The 21,684-nt window shown below is 41.5% G+C and overlaps 1 long non-coding RNA gene across 1 annotated transcript in view; it reads left to right on the top strand.

Annotated features, from left to right (window-relative positions):
- Nucleotides 1–16,788, top strand: part of LOC311605283 — a 62,996-nt gene extending 46,208 nt beyond the window's left edge. The window contains exons 2-3 of the long non-coding RNA XR_014781878.1: nt 14,568–14,816; nt 16,737–16,788. This is a non-coding gene — a long non-coding RNA (uncharacterized lncRNA). The remainder of the gene's footprint in view (nt 1–14,567; nt 14,817–16,736) is intronic.
- The last annotated feature ends 4,896 nt before the right edge of the window (nt 16,789–21,684 follow it).

The following is a 21,684-nucleotide window of genomic DNA, read 5'->3' as shown; positions in this document are numbered from 1 at the left end:
CAAGAGACAGGATAAAGGCAAGAATTCACTTTATGCATTTCCTCTTCCCTTTCGTCTACTTTAGTATTACCTAGGGTTGCAGGTGTGAGCATGCTTTCTTTTAATTTTTGTTTATTTTTGGTCTCATACAGGGAAAAGAAAGTAAAATTCCTTCACATTAATATTTATGGCCATGTACCTATGATGAGAAAGTACCAATGATCACCAAATGGTTATATTTTCTAAAACTCACAATGAGTAAATAGGCATGAATATCAGTGCATTTTTGAATAGTTAAGGAGGCTCTACTTCAATGCTGGATAACATAAAAAAAATGTATGGTTTTGATAATGACATGGAGCATCAAAAATAATTTGATTAATATTATAAAAGTCTCATCCATGTCCTTTTCCACTAAATTCATCTCCCAACCAGAAACGCTAATAAGATGGAAATGGGTGGGGGCGAGCTTTTGTCACCTCTTTTTTCTTCACTCTTGTGGCAGAAACTGATGGCTCAAACAAACTCCAGCAGACGATTCATTCTAATTTTTTATTCAATGAAAATGAAATCTGCCTGAATCAGAGCACAGACTGGTGCAAAGACCGCAACGTGCCCTGCTCTTTATAAACTGCATATCTGTTCTCTGGATAATCACAGAGTGGCTAGAGATGATTCACCTGAAAGACCTATTTAAGGAAGGAAGGAAAAGTCATAGGCTTAAGGATGACCCTAATCAGGTGCTGACAATTGTGTGTTGAAAGTTCTATGTAAAGGCAAACTTTCCAACCACAAAAGGGGGACATGTTTTGTTCAACATTGTGGAGTGAAGAAATTCAGGGAAAGCTGATCTAAGATGAAAGGCCTAGAAATAGTTTTAGCTTTCATGGTTGGCCCAGAAATAGGAAAGAATTCTATTGACTAGATCAGACAAATAAATGTCAAGTCAAGCATTTAATTTGAATTCCCATGAAAATTTGCAGTGATTATAAGAAGATATCTAAGTTGATTTTTGATATTAGCTAGGTCAGGCCATATGCCCCAAACTGAGGAGCCTCCTCAGATTCTGTACAGGTGATTTGGCAACTTAGGTGCAGAATGTTTAGGCTGCTGTTGATGCTCTCTTCAGCTACCTCATGAGTTCAAATGTGATTTATTCTTTTGGGTATGTCTTTTTTGTTGTTGTGGTTACTCAACAACATTATGATTATTTCCTTTTTTTTTTTTTTTGCTAGGCATTGTGTTAAGTGTGAGGGATATAAAAATATGTCTCACTCCTTTAGAAAACATACAGCTTAGTTTTTTAAAGACAAGAAAATGAACTTTAACTGTACAATGCTCCTAAGTGCTGAGACAAAAATAAGCCCAGATGCTAATTGAGACTGAGAGATCCATGAAGGCTTCCAGGAAGGACTGGCTCATGGGCTGAACTTTAAAAATAATGGATTTACCAAGATGAAGGAGAGGAATAGAATGCGACTGATAAATGTGTATATTCTACATCATGGCTATCTGGGTTCTGTCAAGCCTTGGTCTGTCAGCGATTGTAGATAACCTTAAGCAAGTTACCCAACCTCTTGGTCTCTCAATTTCCTCCATCAGTTGGGACAACAATGGTGCTTTCATTGACTCATTCTCAGCTCAGGAGGACATAAACACGAGTTAATATTTTAAAGAAAATCTGTACAGTGTCTGTGTCTCATAAAAGTGACAGGGAAGTGACAAGTATCCTATGTAGTAAGCACAGCTGGTTCAGGGGTGCCACTGAAATATCCTGGTTCTCAGACGCTTTCCAGTGGCCTCTGACACAGCAGATTTGTGTCATATGCAACCACCGTTTTACTCAGTATCTCAGGGAATTCTTTGAGAGGATGCTGTGGTTGAAATACGAAGTGTCTCCTAGTGGCCCATGTTTTAAATGACCAGTCCCCATCTGGTGGCACTGTTTGAGGGAACTTGTGACAATTTTTAAAAAGTTAGACTTAGAAGGAGGAAGCAGTGCATTAGGGGATTGGGCATATCATCCTTGGTCCTTTCCTTCCTACTCTGTTTCCTGTCTAGCTGGCTATGAGCACTTTCTTTTGCATGATCACACGGTGCCATGATATTACCTCGCAACTGGCCTAGAAATACAGATATGCAGAAATGACTATGGATAGAAACCCCCTAAAACTGTGAGGTAAAGAGGTGACCTCTCTCAAGTTGTTTTTATCAGGTCCTAACAACAAGAAAAGCTAGGTACACAGAGAGAGGTTTTTTTTTTTTCCTTCAAGTACTGGATGAGGTGGTACTGTTAGCCATCCAGGTGAAGACTGATGAGAACTCACCCCCAACTGGCTGGAGAAAAGAACAGGGCCTGGTGACCCGGGGGATAAGCCACGGAAGAACACTTTGACTTGAGCGACTGGGTGGATTGCTCAAGAATGTGCAAACGAAGCAGGCTCGCATGTTAGGTTAGTGAGATCAAGTTTTGTCATGCTCACTTTGACGTGTCACTGTGAAGAAAATGCTGTTAGGTAGTGCCCATGCATGCCTAAAGTTTGGGAAGGAGATTCGGGCTGGAGAGATAGAAACACAAGTCACGAGGCTGTAAGGCAGCTGTGGAAACTTTGCAAACTCCATCTCACCAGTGAGAGGGGTGTGTCATCTTATGTTAATTGTTAATTCACTCATTTATTAAAAAAACCAAATTTTCATGTAGTATGTGTCGGTATGTGTGTGTGTGTGTGTGTGTGTGTGTACACAGGTGTACATGCCCATGAACCTCTATAAATAGGCCTGAGGAGGGTGTTGGGCGTCTTCCTTTATCAGTTTCCACCTTATTCTGAGAAGTTCTAGTGAACCGGACACTTAGCATTTGCCTAGGCTGCCTGGCCAGTGAGCTCTTGGGATCCACTGTCTTTGCTCATTAGGGGTTCCAAGCTTTTCCATGTGAGTGGTGGGATTTGAACTCATGTCTTCATGCTTGCCCAGGAAGTACTTTTATCCAAGGGGCCTCTTCTTAGAGCCTTGATAAACCAAGTTCTTGTTTGTGTCAGGCACCAACCTATATGCTTTTTATGTAAATGAGCCTGTGAAGAAGTAGTAAGAGAACAGTAAAGAACAGGATGTCGAAGCCAACGGTGACGAAGACCATGTCAGATGTCGCCAAGAGTCCCAATAAGTTGATGAGTGAAGAGGGTTCCCTGGATTTAGTACAGAATAGTTCACTGGTGACTTGGGAGAGAACAGAATACATTCTTCTGAGTGATAGATATAGAAAATGAAATTGAGCTGCGGCTTGAGGCATCAGTAGGTTGTAGGGAAATGGACGTAATGAAGAAAGGGAGGAAGAGACAAATGCAGACAGGGCTACAAACTCCTCTGTCTGAATGAATGCCCCTTTGCGGTTTCTTCACATCTAGAGGTAGGGATGGTTTCTTAACTACAAACTATACCTGATCATGTGATTTCCAGTGTCCTGTGGTGCGGGGGCGGGGGGGGGGGAGGGGTAGAGGGGGGACCCTGCGATTATAGTCAGGTAAATAAAATCCTAGCTGGCACTCCCTGCCTAGTGGTTCTGTTTACCCACAAACAGCCAGCAGCAACAGATAGCCATACCAAACACCAACCATTGATTCAGCTCCTGAACCTGCCTGTGCAACTGCAGACACTGAGCCACTCCAGCAGATAAATTGCCCTGCAAAGACCAGTTCAAACTAGTTATCAACAGAAAAGTGACTGTTGTTTTAAGGTTTACTGTACTGAGGGTAATTTTCTACATAGCACAAGTTAGCTGATATTAGAAAATATTATGTGAAGGCCACGGTTTCCCAGTGTCTCAGTTCTCCTGGGTTTTGTATCTGCTTTTGAACTTTGGACTGGATTAGGGACTTAGATGATAAGGTATTGCCTGGCAGGCCCACCGGAGAAGCTCTCTACTCAGATATCTTTCTTCCTGCTCCCCAGCTGCCTGGACTACCTGGGTCACAAACTGGGAGCCAACAAAGGCAGTGAACTCAGCAGAAGTGAGTTGGGTACAGGACCGAAACCCCATTGTCTGTACCTACTCCCAAATTCTCTGACCAGCAGAGACATCACAATGGGAAAAGATCAGCTTAAAGACACAAGCACCAATTCCCAGGGCCATTTGATATCACCAGTGTGTGGTAAACCAGACCCATCAGGCGTGCATGGTATATACTCACTTATAAGTGGATATTAGCCCAACATAGATGCCCTCTGAGAGACTCCACCCAGTGGGGAATCTGGACAGATGCTGGGACTTGGAGCCAGACACTGGGTGAAGCACTGCCAATTGTATGGAAGAGTTGGGGGATGAAAGGACAGGGAGTGGGGTGGGTGTGCCAGGAGCTCCATAAGGAGACTCTCAAGGTTAACAGATCTGGACCCAGGGTCCTGCACAAACTGCAGCACCAAGCAAGAACATGGCAAGCAGACAGCCTAGACTGCTTGTTCAGATGTAGCTGATGGACAGCTCATTCTTTACGTGGGGAGAGCAGGGTACTGCCTCTGACAGGAACTCTGGTGCCAGGGATTTGATAACTTCCTCTTGGTGGAGATGCCCTGTGGGAACACAGAGGAATGGGATACAAGCTATCCAGATGAGACCTGATAGGCTATGGTCATATGATGGGGGAGGAGGGCCCCACCTGTCAGAGGACTAGGGGAGGGGAATAGGGTGGAAGAGTGAGGGAGGGTAGAAATAGAAAGATAAGAGCGAGGGGATAACAATGGGGGATGTAATGTGAATAAATTATAATAAAATAAAATATTTTCAAAAGACCAGGAAGAAAAGATAAGGTGTTGATTTTAGTTGTTTCCCCCCTCTTCCTAACAGATTGTTTCAGATGTAAATATTAAATTATAGTATTGAAGAATGAAAGCACAGGTCATATGGTCTTATTGATTCATGCCACAATGTAAATGTTTTTTAAAAATAAACATGAACAAAAGAAGCCAGATGAAAGAAACAAAATACATATTATCTGTGATTCTTTTTATGTGCAATTCTAGAAAAGTGTATGTATTCCTGTATAATGACAGAAAACCAATCAATAGTTGTCTGGTGATAGTTTCAAGGATGAAAGAGTGGACTACCAAGGGGCATCACGAGATTTGGGGGGGATGATGAATGAATACATAAATCATCTTGATTATGGTGATGAATTCATGGGTAATACTATGCACATACAAAAAGTCATAAAACCGTTCATTTTAAAGATGTACCATTCAACAGCCACAGTTGGTGGTGCATGTTTATAATTTCACTGTTCAGTAGGTGAAGGCATGACCATTGGGGTTTAAGGCCAACTTAAGATACATATCATTTTAGATAGTGAGTTAGTTAGAGGCCAGCTTGAGTTACCTAAAAGTCTTCAGAAACCAAAAAATGCCACTAGTAAGAAGACTGGGTGGTTGTGAGCACTGGCTCCTCTTCTAGAGGACTCAGGCTCAATTCTAAGCACCCACATGGAGGCTCACAACCACCTCTAACTCCAGTTCCAAAGACAATGGTCTCATCTGGTCTTCTTGGGTACCAGGCATACATGTGGTACACAAACATAAATGCAGGTAAACACTCATGTGCATAAAATAAATAATCATAAATTTTAGCAAAAGCTGTGTAACTTGTTGTGCCTTAATTGTATCTCAATAAAGCTCTTAAAAGAGGCTAAGCATAATGAACGAAACTTTCTCATTGGCTTCTAATTCATAAATGAGATGTGCAATCAAAGTACTGTTCTCACAAAGATGTGTAAGCTCTACCTCTCCAGAGCTTCGTGAGAACACAAGGAACTGTGTAGACCTGTATACTACCTTATGAGGCAACGAAACTTTGTAGATGTGTTTATAGAGGGCTGGAGCCTAAGATCAGGAAGTTACCCAAGACTGATTGTATTAGCTTGATCATAATCATATGAGTCTTGATAAGGGAAGACTTCTTTACCAGGTGGGATAGCAAGAGGAGATGGAAGGAGAAGATGGGTCTGAAGGACTCAACCTGCCAGGAGAATAGGGAAAGGAAGCCATGAGCCCAGAAATCGAGGCCTGGGAGGCAAGACAATGGAGATTTTAATTTTTATCCTTACAAAGAATTATTCCATGGATAGTTCAAATGACCACAGAAACAGCTCCTTTCCTAGAATTTTCTAAAGGAACTGCAGCTCGCAGTCACCTTGATAGTGTCCAGAACCTTGGCAGAGCCAAAGTACACTACAATGGTGGTGTCTTGTGTCACTGAGTGGCAACTAATTGGAGAAGTTCTAGAAAAATTAATACAGGAAGCGTTTATGGCAAACAGTTGGAGTTAACTGGCGAAATAGATATTTGAATGGTCTGTGTTTCCTAGCAATAGGTCACAAATAATAGTCACTGTATTTTGCCCAAGATATGTCATTTGGGTGTGGTAAGGGCTGGCTGTAGGAGCTGGAACTCTTGGGAGTTCTTAGTCTGTGCCATATATCGGTGACATTCCTCCCCCACCCCCCATGGTAGAAATACCTTTCCATTAAAGAGTTGTCCCATAAGACTTATTGTGGGCGGCTTCTTCTTCTTCTTCTTCTTCTTCTTCTTCTTCTTCTTCTTCTTCTTCTTCTTCTTCTTCTTCTTCATTTATGTTTTGAAACTTTATTCTTTGAGAATTTCATACATGGCTACAGTGCATTTTGCTCATCACTCTCATCGCACAGTGCTCTCTGGACAGTCTCTAACACGTCTCCCCCAACTTCATGTCCTCTCAAGAAAAGATATTTATAACCCACAGATGAGTACTGCCCATATCCGTACGCTGCCTGCACCAGAGCAGCAGGAGAGCAAGCCAGCTAAAGTTCAGCACAGGTGAGGGGGAGGCTCCTGACTTTTTTTTTTTAAATGTAAAAATTTAAAGCCAACCGATTCCAAAGGAAAACATGGTAATTTGAGGGAGTGGAGTGGGGGCAAAATAACCTTTCAAAGCTCTAAAACCTGAAAACAAACTTAACAGCTAAAATTCCAGCTCCACCCTTTGCCTTGGAAGTTACTCAGCTTTCTCTATCCTGCTTGTGCTTTTATAGAGTAGTAGTGACAGTGATGCACCGGAAGTTAAGATGGTACAAATATACAAACTCAGTTTGTCTTATAAAGGCCCCTTTGTATGACTGCTGCATAAAAACTGCAGTGCCAATGCTGGCCTGCTGATTGCTCTAATGGTAATAGTGCTGTTGCTGCTAGTTAAGACAATTTCCTTTTGAGTAGCGATTTCACTTAACTTCATAGGTTTAGCAAAAGAAAGCTTGGTTTTGGGGCCTGATGAGTTGGATGATCTGTGTAAAGAAACTGGGAGCTAGCCAGCCCCTGAGGAACCACATCCTAGGTTGATCTGTAATGCCTACATCACACAAGCACACGCATACACACACACACACACACACACACACACACACACACACACACACACACACACACACACACAGCTTGCCTTTTAAGTGCTAATCCCGATAAGAGGATGCAGGTCCCTTTCTGTGCTTGCTCACTCCCTCACACCCCACCCTCAAATAGTTCCTGTTTGCGTCGAGACAGAAGCAGGAAGAGAAAGTGACAGAGTGGTGCTGAGCAAGCGGAATTCAGTCTGATTGCTTCTCTCTCCCCCATCCCCCCACCCCCCATGAGAAGGGTGTGTGGGCAGAGCACGAGTTATGCTTCTTCATTTTCTTCCATCTTTTCAGCTTTTTCTAAATGGCCTTGAGCTCTCTCCTGACTCTTTCCTTATCAGTGCACAGCCATGAGCTGGAAGATTCCTAAAGTTCTGTTGTCTCTCAAAACAAAACAGAACATTCCAACCAAATTTAAACAGAACCCTTTACAACATTTACAATTCTATTACATATCAGTTTTCCTGCCTGGCATTTATTTGAGGAAAGGCTCTCTCGGATATGAGGGAGTTTTTTTTTTTTTTTAAATTATATCAGACAGACTCAGATGATGATATGATTCACAAGAAGAAAGAAGATACACTGTGTGATAGGAGAATTATTTTTGGAGCGCTTATTTTCATGACTTCCAGTGCACAGAGGAGAAAACATATGGACGGTATTGCTAATTTAGGCCTGTGCTTGCTGCAGGCTCTGGGTGCAGGTTCTACACAACAGGCAGACAATTCTTTGGTCTCCATGTTTGAACGGAGTGCTGCAAGAGATGCTGTCTGACACGTGACGACTGTGGTGTTCTACAGTCAGGCCCCAGAGTGAGCACAGCTCGTCACCATTGGGGCTGCAAACAGGCCTGACCTTCCTTCCCAGTGTGCACATCGGAAGGGGTGGGTGTGCACAGGAGCGCTGTGTGGGCAGCCTTGAGAGTGGATATTTCAATTTGAAAATTTTGTTAGTTGCCATAGTGATTGTCACAATTATGTGGTTTGTTCTGTCTTAATGGTGCTGAATACATCTTAAAAGCACCCAGAAAGTGGCAGGGTTTTACCACCTCCCCCCCCCCCTCTCTCTCTCACACACACACACACACACACACACACACACACACATGCTTACTGAGAGAAAAACAACTCTGTGTGGTTGGATTTTAAGTTCAAGGAAAACAATGGAAAAATATCACTTGCATGTCTCTGTGTGGAGTATGTTCATTTCCTAAGCATCTACTAATGAGATTCCTTTCTCAGTACAGAAATCAACAGGAAGTGATTTTTTTCCTTTTTTTTTTTTTTTCCAAAACAAGGAGCCCCAGAAACCAAGGTTACAAAGTTTTGTGAAAAGAACAGGAAACTTCCTCTTGTTCTGAATGTGTGGTGTCAGCAAAGCTGCTGCTCAGGCGCAGGTTGTAATGTCTGCTGAATCCCAAAAGCAGTCTCTGTAGCTGTGCCTGGTGCTGCTTACCCGCCACCACTGGCTGCTGACTGCTTCCTTCAGAAAGCAGACCTGAGAGAAGACTTGCAAGTGGCTCTGGCAATTCTACTTATTTGGCTTAAATACTTACCCATTGAAATGATGAGAACTTCAATGTCTAAGGCTAAAATCATTACGGGTTTCCTAATATTTTGATATAGAAATATATGTATGCGTACCTATCTGAGTATTAATTCTGAATTTACTATAGAAAATACCATCTGGTGGTGATGTGTACACCTTTAATCCCAGTACTCAGGAGGCAGAGGCAGGTGGATCTCTGTGTATTTGAGGCCTGCCTAGTCAGAGTGCGTTCCAAGACATCCAGGGCTACACAGAGAGACCCTGTCTCAAAAACCAAAACAAACAAAGCCCTCCCCCTGCCCCCCTCAAAGTAACAAAAAAGAAAAGAGTGAGGGTGTCTTCTTTGGGTTACTTTCTATTTCTAACTGGGGGTGGGAGGAGTGTGGGCGGGGCTGTCTGTGACTTTGAGCTGTATCCCATGGGCACTGAAGAGTTGCCATTGGCTGACAGACTCATGAAAGGAACACAATGGTAAAGACAACTTTATCTGGGGACAGGACAGCTGCACATGCTGCGTTGAGGACAGTAGGAATTGATTAACTCTTAACTGTTACTAATCAAATAACCTGAGAGAGTCTGGGATAAGTGATGATTAAATGGTACCATATTCAATATATAAATCTCATAAATCTATCAATTAAAAATTAATATTGCTGAGCACCATCGCAGGCATGGTGGTGCATGCCTGTAATCCCAGCACTCAGGGAGGCAGAGGCAGGAAGATCTCTGTGAATTTGAGACCAGCCTGGTCTACAAAATGAGTCCAGAACAGCCAAGGCTACACATAGACATGCTGTCTTGAAACCAAAACAAACAAACAAACCAAAAAATTAGTATTGTCAACATTAGATTCCTTGTAGAACTATGTCCTTTACTGCCTTCAGTATTTACTTTCAGTATTGGTGTTTCAAATGAACTTTTTTTGTTTAGGCTTTTACACTACTACTTTTTAAAAATAGATAAAGGGGTTTTGATAGGATAAATTAAAATGACAATGAGCTATCACTGTGTAAAATAAAAGGCTAAACCCAGAACACCGACAACTCAAACACTGCCCAGGGTTATAACCTGTTAAGAACTGGTTTTTCTTTCTAGCAGCAATGTGGAATGGTATAGCTTGTTTGGGAGATAATTTGGCATTTTCATATAAAACTAAACATGTCTTGTGTATGTTTAGAGACTAGGAAGTGTGAATTATTTACTTGGTATACTCAGAGATGTTAAAATGTGCATACATACATATATACACACTAAAACAAACAAACAAACAAACAAAAAAACAAAAAACCCCAAACAGCCAAACAAAACCAAAATTGGACATAGGTGCTTACAGTTGATTTATTATTAGTTGTTAAAAGCATCTAAAATGATTTTAGAGGGTAAATGGATAAACTGAGATAAATCTAGATAATGCATTGAACTAAAAATATATATGAGCTATCAAACCAGGAGAACACAGGGAAGAAATTCAAAGATATGTTACTAAGTGAAAGACATCCATCTGAAAAGGCTGCATATTGGATGATACCAGGTATATTACACTTGGCAAAAGGCAAAATTCTTGAGACACTAAGATTAGTGGTTGTCAGGGGTTAGTGGGGGAGAAAGAAGTGAATAGGTGGGTGCAGATGATCTTTTGGGCAGTGGAAACACTGAATATAATACTATACTGATGATTATATACCTTTATATGTGTATATAAATGCATATAAGACATACCTATGCAGGTTGAGCGGGAACCACCATGTATCCAGATGTTAATTGCTTGCTCCCCAAGATTCTTACTGTTTTAAGCAAACTCTCATGTAATCAAAATGACATTTGTGAGCTTTGGCTCCTAAATTATCCCTGATTAGCTAAATAAAGTTGCCTGCATACCTGGGTTGGGCAGCAGTGAGGTAGGTGGAGCTTAGAGGACAGAGAATCATGAGGGGAGGGAAGAGGAGAGGGAGGAGGTAAGACAGGAGAGGAGGAAGAAGAAAACAGAGTCGCCGTGGATTCGGCATGAACTAGAAGCATGTGCCTGGGAGGAGCTTGCATGAGGATTGGCAGACGCAGAGAAGCAGCCCCAGGTGGAAAACATGTGCCAGTATTTATGGGAACGATGGACGGGAAGTAGCCCAGATAGGAGTTATTAGAGCAAGTGGCATGGGGTGTGGGGCTGGAAGATAACAAGGTAGCTTAGGGGCTTAGCTTCTGCCCAGTTCCAGTGTATAGGTGTATCAGAAATCTAACTGGTGCCTGTGTTTTTATTGCTTTGATAGCGGGTAAAATAATAACTGTTGCAATAATTACACATATTAATAGTAAATATTAATAAGCCGTTTCTATGACAAATACCAAGAGGGAACGGTAAGGGAAAGTATGGCGTTTGGGTGGCAGTGATCTGTCGAGAGAGGCTCCTCATATTTAAGAGTTGTACCACTGGGCAAGAGGGATGCTGGCTGTAGATGTGTGTAAATGCATGGGGGAGTGGGGAGCAAATGGGAAACCTCTGCTTTTTGCCTTCAGTTGTGCCGAGAACTTAAAATTAGTCTGAAACAAGAGCGTTAAAAAAGTTTAATGATAACAATTTAATACACTGCTGGAAAATTATTTTCAGTGGAGCCATTTTCAGGGAAAATGATGTTATTGTTTGGTCCTTCTATGTCTTTTTCCTCCTGCTGAGAAGCAGAGCATTGAGCAAATGTTAAATTTTTATTAAAAAGGAAACAATATATAATGATATAAAGTTCCAACTATTGCTCTTAAAGTTTTATTAAATGCATGAATGCATCTAATTAAGAAAAGTGAAAAAAGCCACCAACTAGTGTTAGTATTATTTTAAAAAATCACTTTTTTCCTTAAATATTTTAAATTTATTTTGAATAAGCAAGGCATTCTTGTGATTTAAAACTCACAAAAAGTGGGAAGTATCATTTACTTTAGAATCTCCCATTGAGTTCGCAGGTCTAGTACTTTGGGTAACAGCCAGTGCAAAGTCTTTTAGAATTTGTTCCTGCTTGTAGAAACAAATTATCTTCTGTTTTTTGTTCCTAAAGTTTTCATATAATATATCCTATTCCCTTTCACTCAATAAATGCTTTACTGTACTGCTCTATTTTCAACTACACCTTTTTTTTTTTTACTAGTGTATCTTTGGTACTATTCAACTTAACCACACAAGAATAATAATTAAATGCACTTTTGGTGTCAGTTATAATTTTATGTTTCATTTTCTTACCAAGTGGAATAACAGGTGATGTAGCCTAATGCTTTGGAATTTCACTGAGAGTGTGCCGAAATTACAAAATAATTCCAGGCGAGTTAACACGTTCAAGATGTGATTCTCCCATTCCTTGAAAGGCCATTTTGTGGTCATGATTAGCATGCTAGGTTTTATTTTAATAGATCTCATTGTTCTTGACAAAGTCATTTGTGTGTTTTATTAGTATTCCAGTTATATATAGATTTCTTGTTTGTCTGTAATTTACTGTTTCAGGAAAGGCTGTGTCTAGTGTTTCAGGTTTCACGGGAGACACTTTGATGCTTCTCTTTGGAGCTGTCAATACAATGAGATAGTTTCTAGTATGGTCTTAGTATCAGCATGGCTCTAAGATGTGATAAGTCACTAAATTACATTTATAGGTTTACATAGCCAGTAACTGTTAGAAATAGATTTTCAGCCTAGATCGAAGGAGTGAACAAATAGATAACGAATATAACAAGAATATGTAGAGAAACCATGGTAATCAGGGAAGACTCTTCCCAACAAGAATATTTGAGCAGCTGTCTAGTGAATGTGAGACAACCAACCACATAAGGGTCAGGGTCAAAACATATTTATCTAGAACCAACAGGAAGAATGGAGCTTCAAGACCAAAACTGCAATAGGAACATGGCAGGAAGAAACCTGCTGCATGATGAGCCTGAAGCCACATAGTGTACTGCACAAAGTGAGTGCAATGGGAAAGGCTAGGGAGGAAGTTACTTCAGAGTCTCACTAGAGGACCAGGTCATAGATGAGTGGCAGTGGAGGGGCCAGAAGTTGTGCATGGATTTAAAAGACATTCTGAAGGTCAAATCAACTATTTCTAATAAACTTGATAAGAGGAATTAAAAAAAAAAGGAACAAAAATGATTAAGCCACAGTACAAATGTACTACAGTATCTGAATGTGAGCTTGTTACATAAATTTGTGCCAAAAATTTTTTAAGTTTGAACATTTGAATTAATTGCGGTGGGAAAGAAGGTACACCCTACGAGGGTTAATGGTGGGACAAATACTTCTACATTAACATTAGGGAAGGCATTTTGCACGTGGCAATTTTTTTTTTGATCGTGAGTAAAGTTCATTCATTCATTTGTTTAAGAATAGCAGCAGTTGACGAAAAATACAAACAAGTTCTGATTCTTGGCTTTAATTATGTTTGCCTAACTGGTTGGAATTTCATTTCCTATTACCTACCAATGCCTTCTTCTTTACGTGAAGTTCTAAGACTGAGGGTGTGCAAGCGGCTTGGCCTTGTCCACAGAAGCTCTGCATCCTAAGGTCTTGAATCCATTATGCTTGCTGTAGATGCGGCCCCAGCACTCTGTGGGATCCAGATACACCCTTACAATGTATCCAAATACATCCATACAATGTATCCAAATACATCCATACAATGTATCCAAATACATGCATGCAATATATCTAGATACACCCTTACAATGTATCCAAATACACCCTTACAATGAATCCAAATACACCCATACAATGTGTCCAGATATATCCACACAATGTATCCAGATACATTCTTACAATGTATCCAAATGCATCTATACAATGTATCCAGATGCACCCTTACAATGGACCCAGATACATCCATACAAACCACTGTGCGTCACTGGCTCTAAGAAGTGATGGGAAACCAAAGGACAGCAAAATGAAATGAAACAAAAGAAAAACAGATTATGTGTCTCACCCTTAAGGAATCTGGATGTTAACAGCTGGGGTGTGAGGGTGGGGAGCCGGGAACAGCTAGCAAAAGCTATCCGACTGCTTTTGCGAAGTTTCCTCAGCTCATTCCTGTTTAATTTGAGCTGCTATTTAATTTTGGCCTTTGCAATTACAGGATGTTAACAATGCTCTCAATTAGGACAGACGAAGAAGAGTGTCTAACACTCTTGCAAAGCACATCCGCCAACCACCTAAGTGCTGGAGTTCATGTAAAGCACAAAGGGTTTTCTTCCAAGCTCAGGTTTCCTGGCTTCTCAGTTCACACCCACAGCTGTGTGTTTGAATATTCAGTAGTGAGGGGGGAAGGAGGGGCCAGTCCCATTGGGTGGATGATGTTTGTTCAGCAGTTCACGGTGTGACCTTTCACTGGATGGTGGAATCCAAATTTTCGGAGAACCTGGGATATCTGAGATGCTTCAGTTCTGAAGCTTCCAATAGAAAACACATTTATGATGAATTATCTTAAATTAAAATTTAATGGCCTCTAAATTGTAGATAAAGCACTGAAGAAGCAAGTCTCCTGTGTGGATAAACATCATTAGTGTGCAAGTAGGAGCACTTCTTTGGCTTCTATTTCCCTCTGGGTTTTATGGATCCTTTTCTGCCTAATATGAATGCCAATACGCTTTTCTTTCTGACTTCCCCAGCGTGCCTCCTGAGTTAATAGCTGGCTTTTGACTTGTCCTCACTTGTGAAAAAGAAGAAAAAGTGCTAGTTCCTGGCTGAGGAGAAACTTCACCTGCCATCCGCAAATGCTGGCTCTGCCAGTGCCTCGTGATTCTTTAACTCCCAGGAAATCCTCTGAGAAATGCAAAGGACAGGCCCACCTCCACAGCCTAGCAAGCTTCTGGCTTAGTCACCTCCGTGGGATGAAGGCTGACACAGCTTACTGACGGGTCTGTATACACTCAAGCGCTCCCTGCCAGGCCAAGGCAGCTGGGAAGCCTGACCTTATACCGCAGATGGTGTTGGAGTTTTGACTTCTCAGTTTGTTCTTGCATTCCAAGTGGAAGCCTTCCTTTATGTAGCCTACCTTTCTGGATTGAGTGGAGGTGGAAAAAGATGGTGGAAGAGAGAGAACATCGAGACTCTTGGGGGACACGTGGGTTCTGGAAAAAAAGTCATGTGGTTCACTCCCCAAAGCGAAGTAATCTCTGACAGTCTAAATGGCCACAGCTTGAATGACCTGACAGGTACACGGATGTGTCATCCTTCCTACAACCATTACAACTATAAGACACAGGTTGTAAAGCCAGAAAGTAGGCACATCGCTGCCAACCCGATGCTTTCCTGTTCGGCCCCTGGAAGGAGGTGCGACAGAGAACCTTCATCCTGCCCAACATATTTCTAGGTTAAAAATCTTCCTTCCTTCCTTCCTTTCTTCCTTCCTTCCTTCCTTCCTCCCTTCTTTTCCAGATTAGTAATCTTAGTACCTGCAGATTTGGCTGCTGTTGTTAAATGATATTTTTGCTTTATCCCTGCTTGGTCTCTAAGACAAAATGCACCATAGACAAAATCTTCTTATTAAAATCTATGCATTAGTTTCCTTTCCTCTTGCTGTGATAAAATGTCCAGATTAAAACACATCGAAGGAAAAAAAATGGCTTATTTTAGCTCATAGCTCATGGCTGCAGTCTGTCTTGATGGGGTACTCATAGCAGAAGGAATTTGAGGCAGTTCGTCACATTGTCTCTGTAGTCCGAGACAAAGACTGTGGCTTGGCCTGCTTTCTCTGTTCCTATGTAGTCCAGGATCCCATCCCACGATCTACAGGTACCACAGTCACAGTGAGACCTTTCACCTTGGTTTACTCTATCAAGAGACTCCCTTACTGCATGCTTAGCAGCTTGTCTCCTACAGCAGTGATCCTCAGCCTTTCTAACACTGTGACCCTTTAACTTAAGTCCTTATGTTGTGGTGACCCCCCCCCCCCATTAAATTATTTCACTCCTACTTTGTAACTATTTTCTACTGTTAGGAGTATAGTGTAATTTTTGAATATGCAAGATATCTAATATACCACCCCTGGGAAAGGGGTCAGTATACCCTCCCCCAAAGGGGGAGAAACACTGTCCTAGATGATCATGGCCTTACTAAGCTGACAATAGTCACCATCACAGTCTATAAATCACCTAGTTTACTTAACCAAGAACACCTCCATCCACTTTCAAGCACATTTTATATGCTATACGATTTGCTCAAACACCTGTTTTCAAGTTGGAAATGAGTAAGTTGAGGGTCGCAGCCAAGAGCAAGGTCTGTGATGTCAACAACCCATGTGTTTAAGGTTTACTCTATTTCTTTGTCATCATGGACAAAAGGCTAAATAGCTAAGCCTCAGTTTCCTTATCTGGTGAGTGGATGTAATTATTTTAAGGTACTTTGTCACACGGATTGTTCAGATGACTAAATCATTATAAATAAGGGACTTAGTGTGATGTCAGGTATATGACAAGTACAAATGCTAGCAGAGACATGCCTGAGTTCCTTTCTGTTTCGGGATGGGGAATGCCATGAGGGAGCATTATATATGGTGATTGGTGTAGGAGAGCTAAGTCATTGAACCGATTTATAAAAGTAAAAGGAATCTTGGTGAATATATAACATCCTTTACTGAGGCACTGAGGAACTTCACACAATGAATAGATTTTAACAAGGGGTTTGATAAGCATTCAAGCCATTTTTCATAAAATACTCAGATCATGTTAGGGTAAAAAAAATCATGTGTGTGTGTGTGTGTGTGTGTGTGTGCGCGCGCATCTGAACCCATGAATGTATGTGGATTTTGTTCTATTCATGGTATTTTTCTCTTGCAGCTCATCTTGACTGATGACTCTGAGGAGACATACCACATATGTTTCTCACACATAAGTGAAATAGTATAATGCTATTATTGATTATAGTTTCTAGGATGATTATAATGTCTATGACAGGGAGTATCTTCTCATTATTATTTTCTCAGTGAAGTGTTGAATTTCAAGAGAAATTTGTAGGAGTTAATGAGTGAAAACTTAAAAATACGAAAAGTTATCATATTAAATTGATCACTTGTCTAACTTATAACTAGCAGAAACTTCTTCTAATTTTGAGGAGAGGGCGTTTTTACAAATAATTTTGAATTGTGTGTGCACACCTTCAAAACTAGAACATAGCCCAATGGCTCATAAAATGTGTCCTGAGAGTTTTGCTCTGTTGAAAAAGGGATAAGATAACACTTACCCAGTTTTAGCCTTGGTACCTCAATTTGCAAGAGCTGATAAAATATTTTTCCTTTGCCTGAAGTTCATCTCCTACTAGTTGCATAATACCAGATTGGTGTCTTCGCTCTCTGAGAAGCCAAATCTCAGTTTCTGGTGCTTTAATGGGATAAATCCATTCTGATGTTGGCATTTCGCCAACCGCTTTGACATACATACACGTCTGAATGAAAACACTGCAGAAGTTTTAATTGGTGGACATCCTCCAGTGGGACTTTCAGGCTGACTCCTAACTTTTGATTATTCAAGTGTTACTGACCAAGTCAGGAAGTAATCATCTGTCCCTACTCACATTATTACTTACAAATTGAGAATTGACATTTTATGCTAATATATTCTCCAATAAACTGTGCCATCATCTTTTTCTCTAGTGAAGCAAAAATATCTTTCCAATTAAAGATGGGCAGTATCAGGCCACAGTCCCAGGCATCTAGAACTTTGTCTCTGTCCCTGTTAGCCAAGGCAAAGAAACCTGCTAGGGTGTTTGAACAGGACATAATTGTGACCCTGCTGGCTCTGTTCCCCAAAACAAATGTCAGGGAGTGTCTGGCGCTTTAGCAATAGATACTGATGAGTCGGTGGTCCAAGGTGCTATCATATCAAAGGGCAGAACTGAGAGTATCAGAATGATGTAGAGAGCTGGAGAGATGGCTCAGTGGTTAAGAGCGCCACCTGCTTTCCCAAAGTCCTGAGTTCAATTCCCAGCAATCATATGGTGGCTCACAACCATCTATAATGTGATCTGATGCCCTCTTCTGGCGTACAGGTGTACATGCAGACAGAATATTGTATACACAATAAGTAAATCCTTCTTAAAAAAGAAAAGAATGATCTAGCGAAAACAACACTGTATAACTTTTCCTTACTATCCTCCCTTGCCTTATGTAAACAACGTTGGATTCAACTGACTTCAAGATGAAGCAAAACAGTAATAAATGACACAAATGGATGGGTAGGATTACAGTTTTATACACTTTCATAGGTTAAGAAAGCCCCACACTCACTATAATGTATTTCACATTGTAATGAGGAGTAGCTTATGCCTCTCTCTTCTCTTGGTATTTTAAAGCTACGAAGGAAGAGCATGGCTGCCTTTGCATTATACCCTGTCCGCGCATCAGCAGTATCCGGAGCCTCATGGTGATGCTAGGAGGGGAAGGGTGCACAAGGGCCTTGGTTTTGGTAGAAACCAGAAAATGTTGGTCAGAGTTGGTGCGAACCCCCTAGTATATGTTTGCAGCTTCCTCCATCAACTCCCCCTTTCCACATAACTGGGAGCATTTTGGTCCACCAGACAAAATGTATTCATTCCAGACATATGGAGCAGGCTCTGAAATTCAAGGCAAGCCGTGGCACTCAGAGCTTCAGAAGATGAAGGGGAAAAGAATTAATTCAGGAGCGTAGGACGACAGATGGGAGAGACAGCTTCTTCAAGGATTGATCGGTGAAGCAGGGGAAAGAGTGAATCTAGATAAAGAAGCGCAACACCAGGGAAACACACACACACACACACACACACACACACACACACACACACACACACATTCTAGGCCAGGGATGACACATTGGCTTGACCTTTTAACATCTTTTGTTTTTCTGCAGCTTTTTAAAATAGAGGCATATGACTTGTATATCCCTTTCAGGGATATTTTGAAACATTATTTACTTAAAAAATAAAGATGCTGCAAACCGTCAAAGCTTCCCAGAGCTTACCTATAAAGCACACACTAATAGTTGTTATACTTTTCTGTGGTAAAGAGAGACATGCATACAGTGAGTCTGGCCACTTTTATGTCAAATAAGCAGTCACCAGCTGCCAGAATAACTGCTTTTAAAAATTATTTTAAGCTCTCTCTGTCTAATCCCAGCTATTTCCTATGACAGTTTTAATTTAAACTATTTTTTTTTAAATGAGGGAAGTGTGGGTTGGAGTAATACCAGGTCAAAAAAAGAGAAAAGATTTCTTTTATGTTTTTATGTGTAATATATCTTTTAAGAAGTTTACTTAAGCATTAAAAAGTCCATGGACATCTATAAAATGTAAACCTTGCACAAATGAATAAGTAATGGCATGTGGTTGCTCTGGCTAGGACTATCAGTCACATGTAATGAAAAAAGAAATCCCATTGTTTGGAAATAGGTTCTCATGTAATCTTAAAGATTTATTACTAAGTGCTTATTCACAGAATATGAAAATGTTAGGGTTCATCTGAAAAACAATCCCATTTGATCAATTTTATCATTGGTAAATTTTTGTTCTATCAAGCATGAACATTGTAGTGAAAAATAAAGAACATAAAGGTGGAGCTCAGACCTGGAGAGAGCAGGGGCAGGAGGAAAGATGGCTTCCTTGCAGAGAAAAGAGAAACTGTGGGTGGAGGCATCTCTGTGACAAGCTGGAGACCTGAGTCAGAATAAGCCTCTGGGAGCATAGGAACGGCAGGCACTCTTGCTGAGACCATAGCGGCAGGGGCCATGGGGACTGAAGAGGACACCCTCTAGCTAGACAAGGCTCCTAGTGGAAGGAGGAGAGCACCGACCCACCCACAAAAACTTTGATCCAAAACTTACCCCGCCTACAAGATGTGCAGGGATAAAGATAGAACATATAGAGCAGAGATTGAGGGAATGTCCAACCAATGCCTGGCCCAACCCAAGACCCACCCCATGGGAGAGAGCCAACCCCTGACACTATTAATGATAATCTGCTATGCTTGCAGACAGGAGCTTAACAGAGTTGTGCTCTGAGAGCCTCTACCCAGCAGAGGTTGGAAACAGATGTTGGGACTGTCAGTCAAACACTGGGTGAAGCATAGGGAGTCTAGTGGAAAAGTGAAGGGAAGGATAAAAGGACCTAGATGTAACAAGAGCTCCACAGGAAGACCAACAGAGCCAACTATCCAGGGCCCACAGGGGTCTATGGAGTATGAAACACCAACCAAGGACCATAAATGGCGCTGGATCTAGGTCCTCTACATAGATGTAGCCAATGGGCTGCTCAGGTTTCATGTGGGTCCCCTGGTAAAGGGAGGGGGCCTGTTTCTAATATGGACTCTGTTGCCTGCTTTTTGATCACTTCCCCTTGACAGGATTGCCTTTCCAGGCCGTAGAGAAAGAGGACAAACTCTTGTCCTTGATGATCTGGGGGTGGATGTGTGGGGTTCCCTTTTTTCTGAGGAGAAGGTAGGAGGAAGGGAGAGGCTGAGAGAAGAGGGTAGAGGCTAGGACTGGGATGTAAAGTGAATAAATAATGTAATTTTAAAAAAAGAAAAAGAAAGGAAGGACACGTGACCAAGCACATACACAGCAATGAATTCTATAATGCAAGCAGTAATGGAAGTATTACCAGATATTAGTCTTCCTCAGGTAATTACCAAACAGTCCTCCTTCTAAAAGCTCTAAAGCAGTGGTTCTCAACCTTCCTAATGCTGTGACCCTTTAACCTAGTACCTCATGTTGCAGTGACCCCCTCCCTCCCCACCCCCAGCCCCTGCCACAAAATTATTTTCGTTTTTTACTTCCTAACTGAAACTTTGCTACTGTTATGAGTCAGAACGTAAGTGTCTGATACAAGATCCCTGTGAAAGGGTCATTGTAAACCCCCTCCAAGGGGTCATGAACCCAGGTTGAGAACCACTGCTCTAAGGCCATGGTTTGCTTTAAATAGGACAGACAATTCTGTAATTCTACTTTGAAGGGATCCCTTCATGCTTGGAAGTAATGTGCACTTTCTAAGCCGCCTCTTCAGAGACTGAGTAGAGGAGAAGGGAGTTGTTGTTTATGTTATTTAGAAATTGTGGGAAATCTCCACTGAAATGTAGGAAACCAGAACTTGTAATTGATTATGAGTCTTTAAATGAAAACAGTCCAGTGAGCCATTTTATATGGAACACTTCCTGTGAGTTCTAAGCAATAACTGGTAGCAGAGTGTGTCCTTAAGAGTGAGTCTGTTTTCAATTACTGTCTCTTTGCTATATCAACATCTTTGTTAATGGCCACTTAATCCATGCTGATAGTCCTAGAACTGATGAGCCGGCTCGGTGGGAAAAGACACTTGCCACCAAGCCTGCCAACAGGAGTTCAGTTCCTAGAATAGTGTTGTCCTCTGACCTCAACATAGGCACAGTGGTGTGCATGCACACGGCAGTATCCCCATGCCTGTTGGAGACCCTGCTACTAAGGTTGCAGTCCACAAGCCCTGATAGCTCTCTCTGAGCTTGCTGCAAAATGGACGACTCCCTTTCTCAGTGGGGCTTCCTCTTCTCTGCCTGACCTGACCGCGAGAGCATCTCTAAGCACAGATGCCTGACCTAGCTTGGAGGATGACCCTGCACAGAGCCCATTGCAAGCACTGCATGACTCAGCACTGGAGTCCTGCTCTTTCCCTCTGTCCATATAATTAGGTACTGGGTTAAGACCAGCCAGTCCTTCCTGCCTGTAACCCTAAGAACCATTGTGGACCTTATCTCTGAAACAATACGATGAGCTGTCTCTCTTAAGCTGACTC

The sequence above is a fragment of the Acomys minous genome (genome assembly GCF_964271855.1).
Source record: "Acomys minous genome assembly, chromosome: 9".
NCBI lineage: Eukaryota > Metazoa > Chordata > Mammalia > Rodentia > Muridae > Acomys > Acomys minous.
This window is presented reverse-complemented; position numbering and strand designations above follow the sequence as displayed.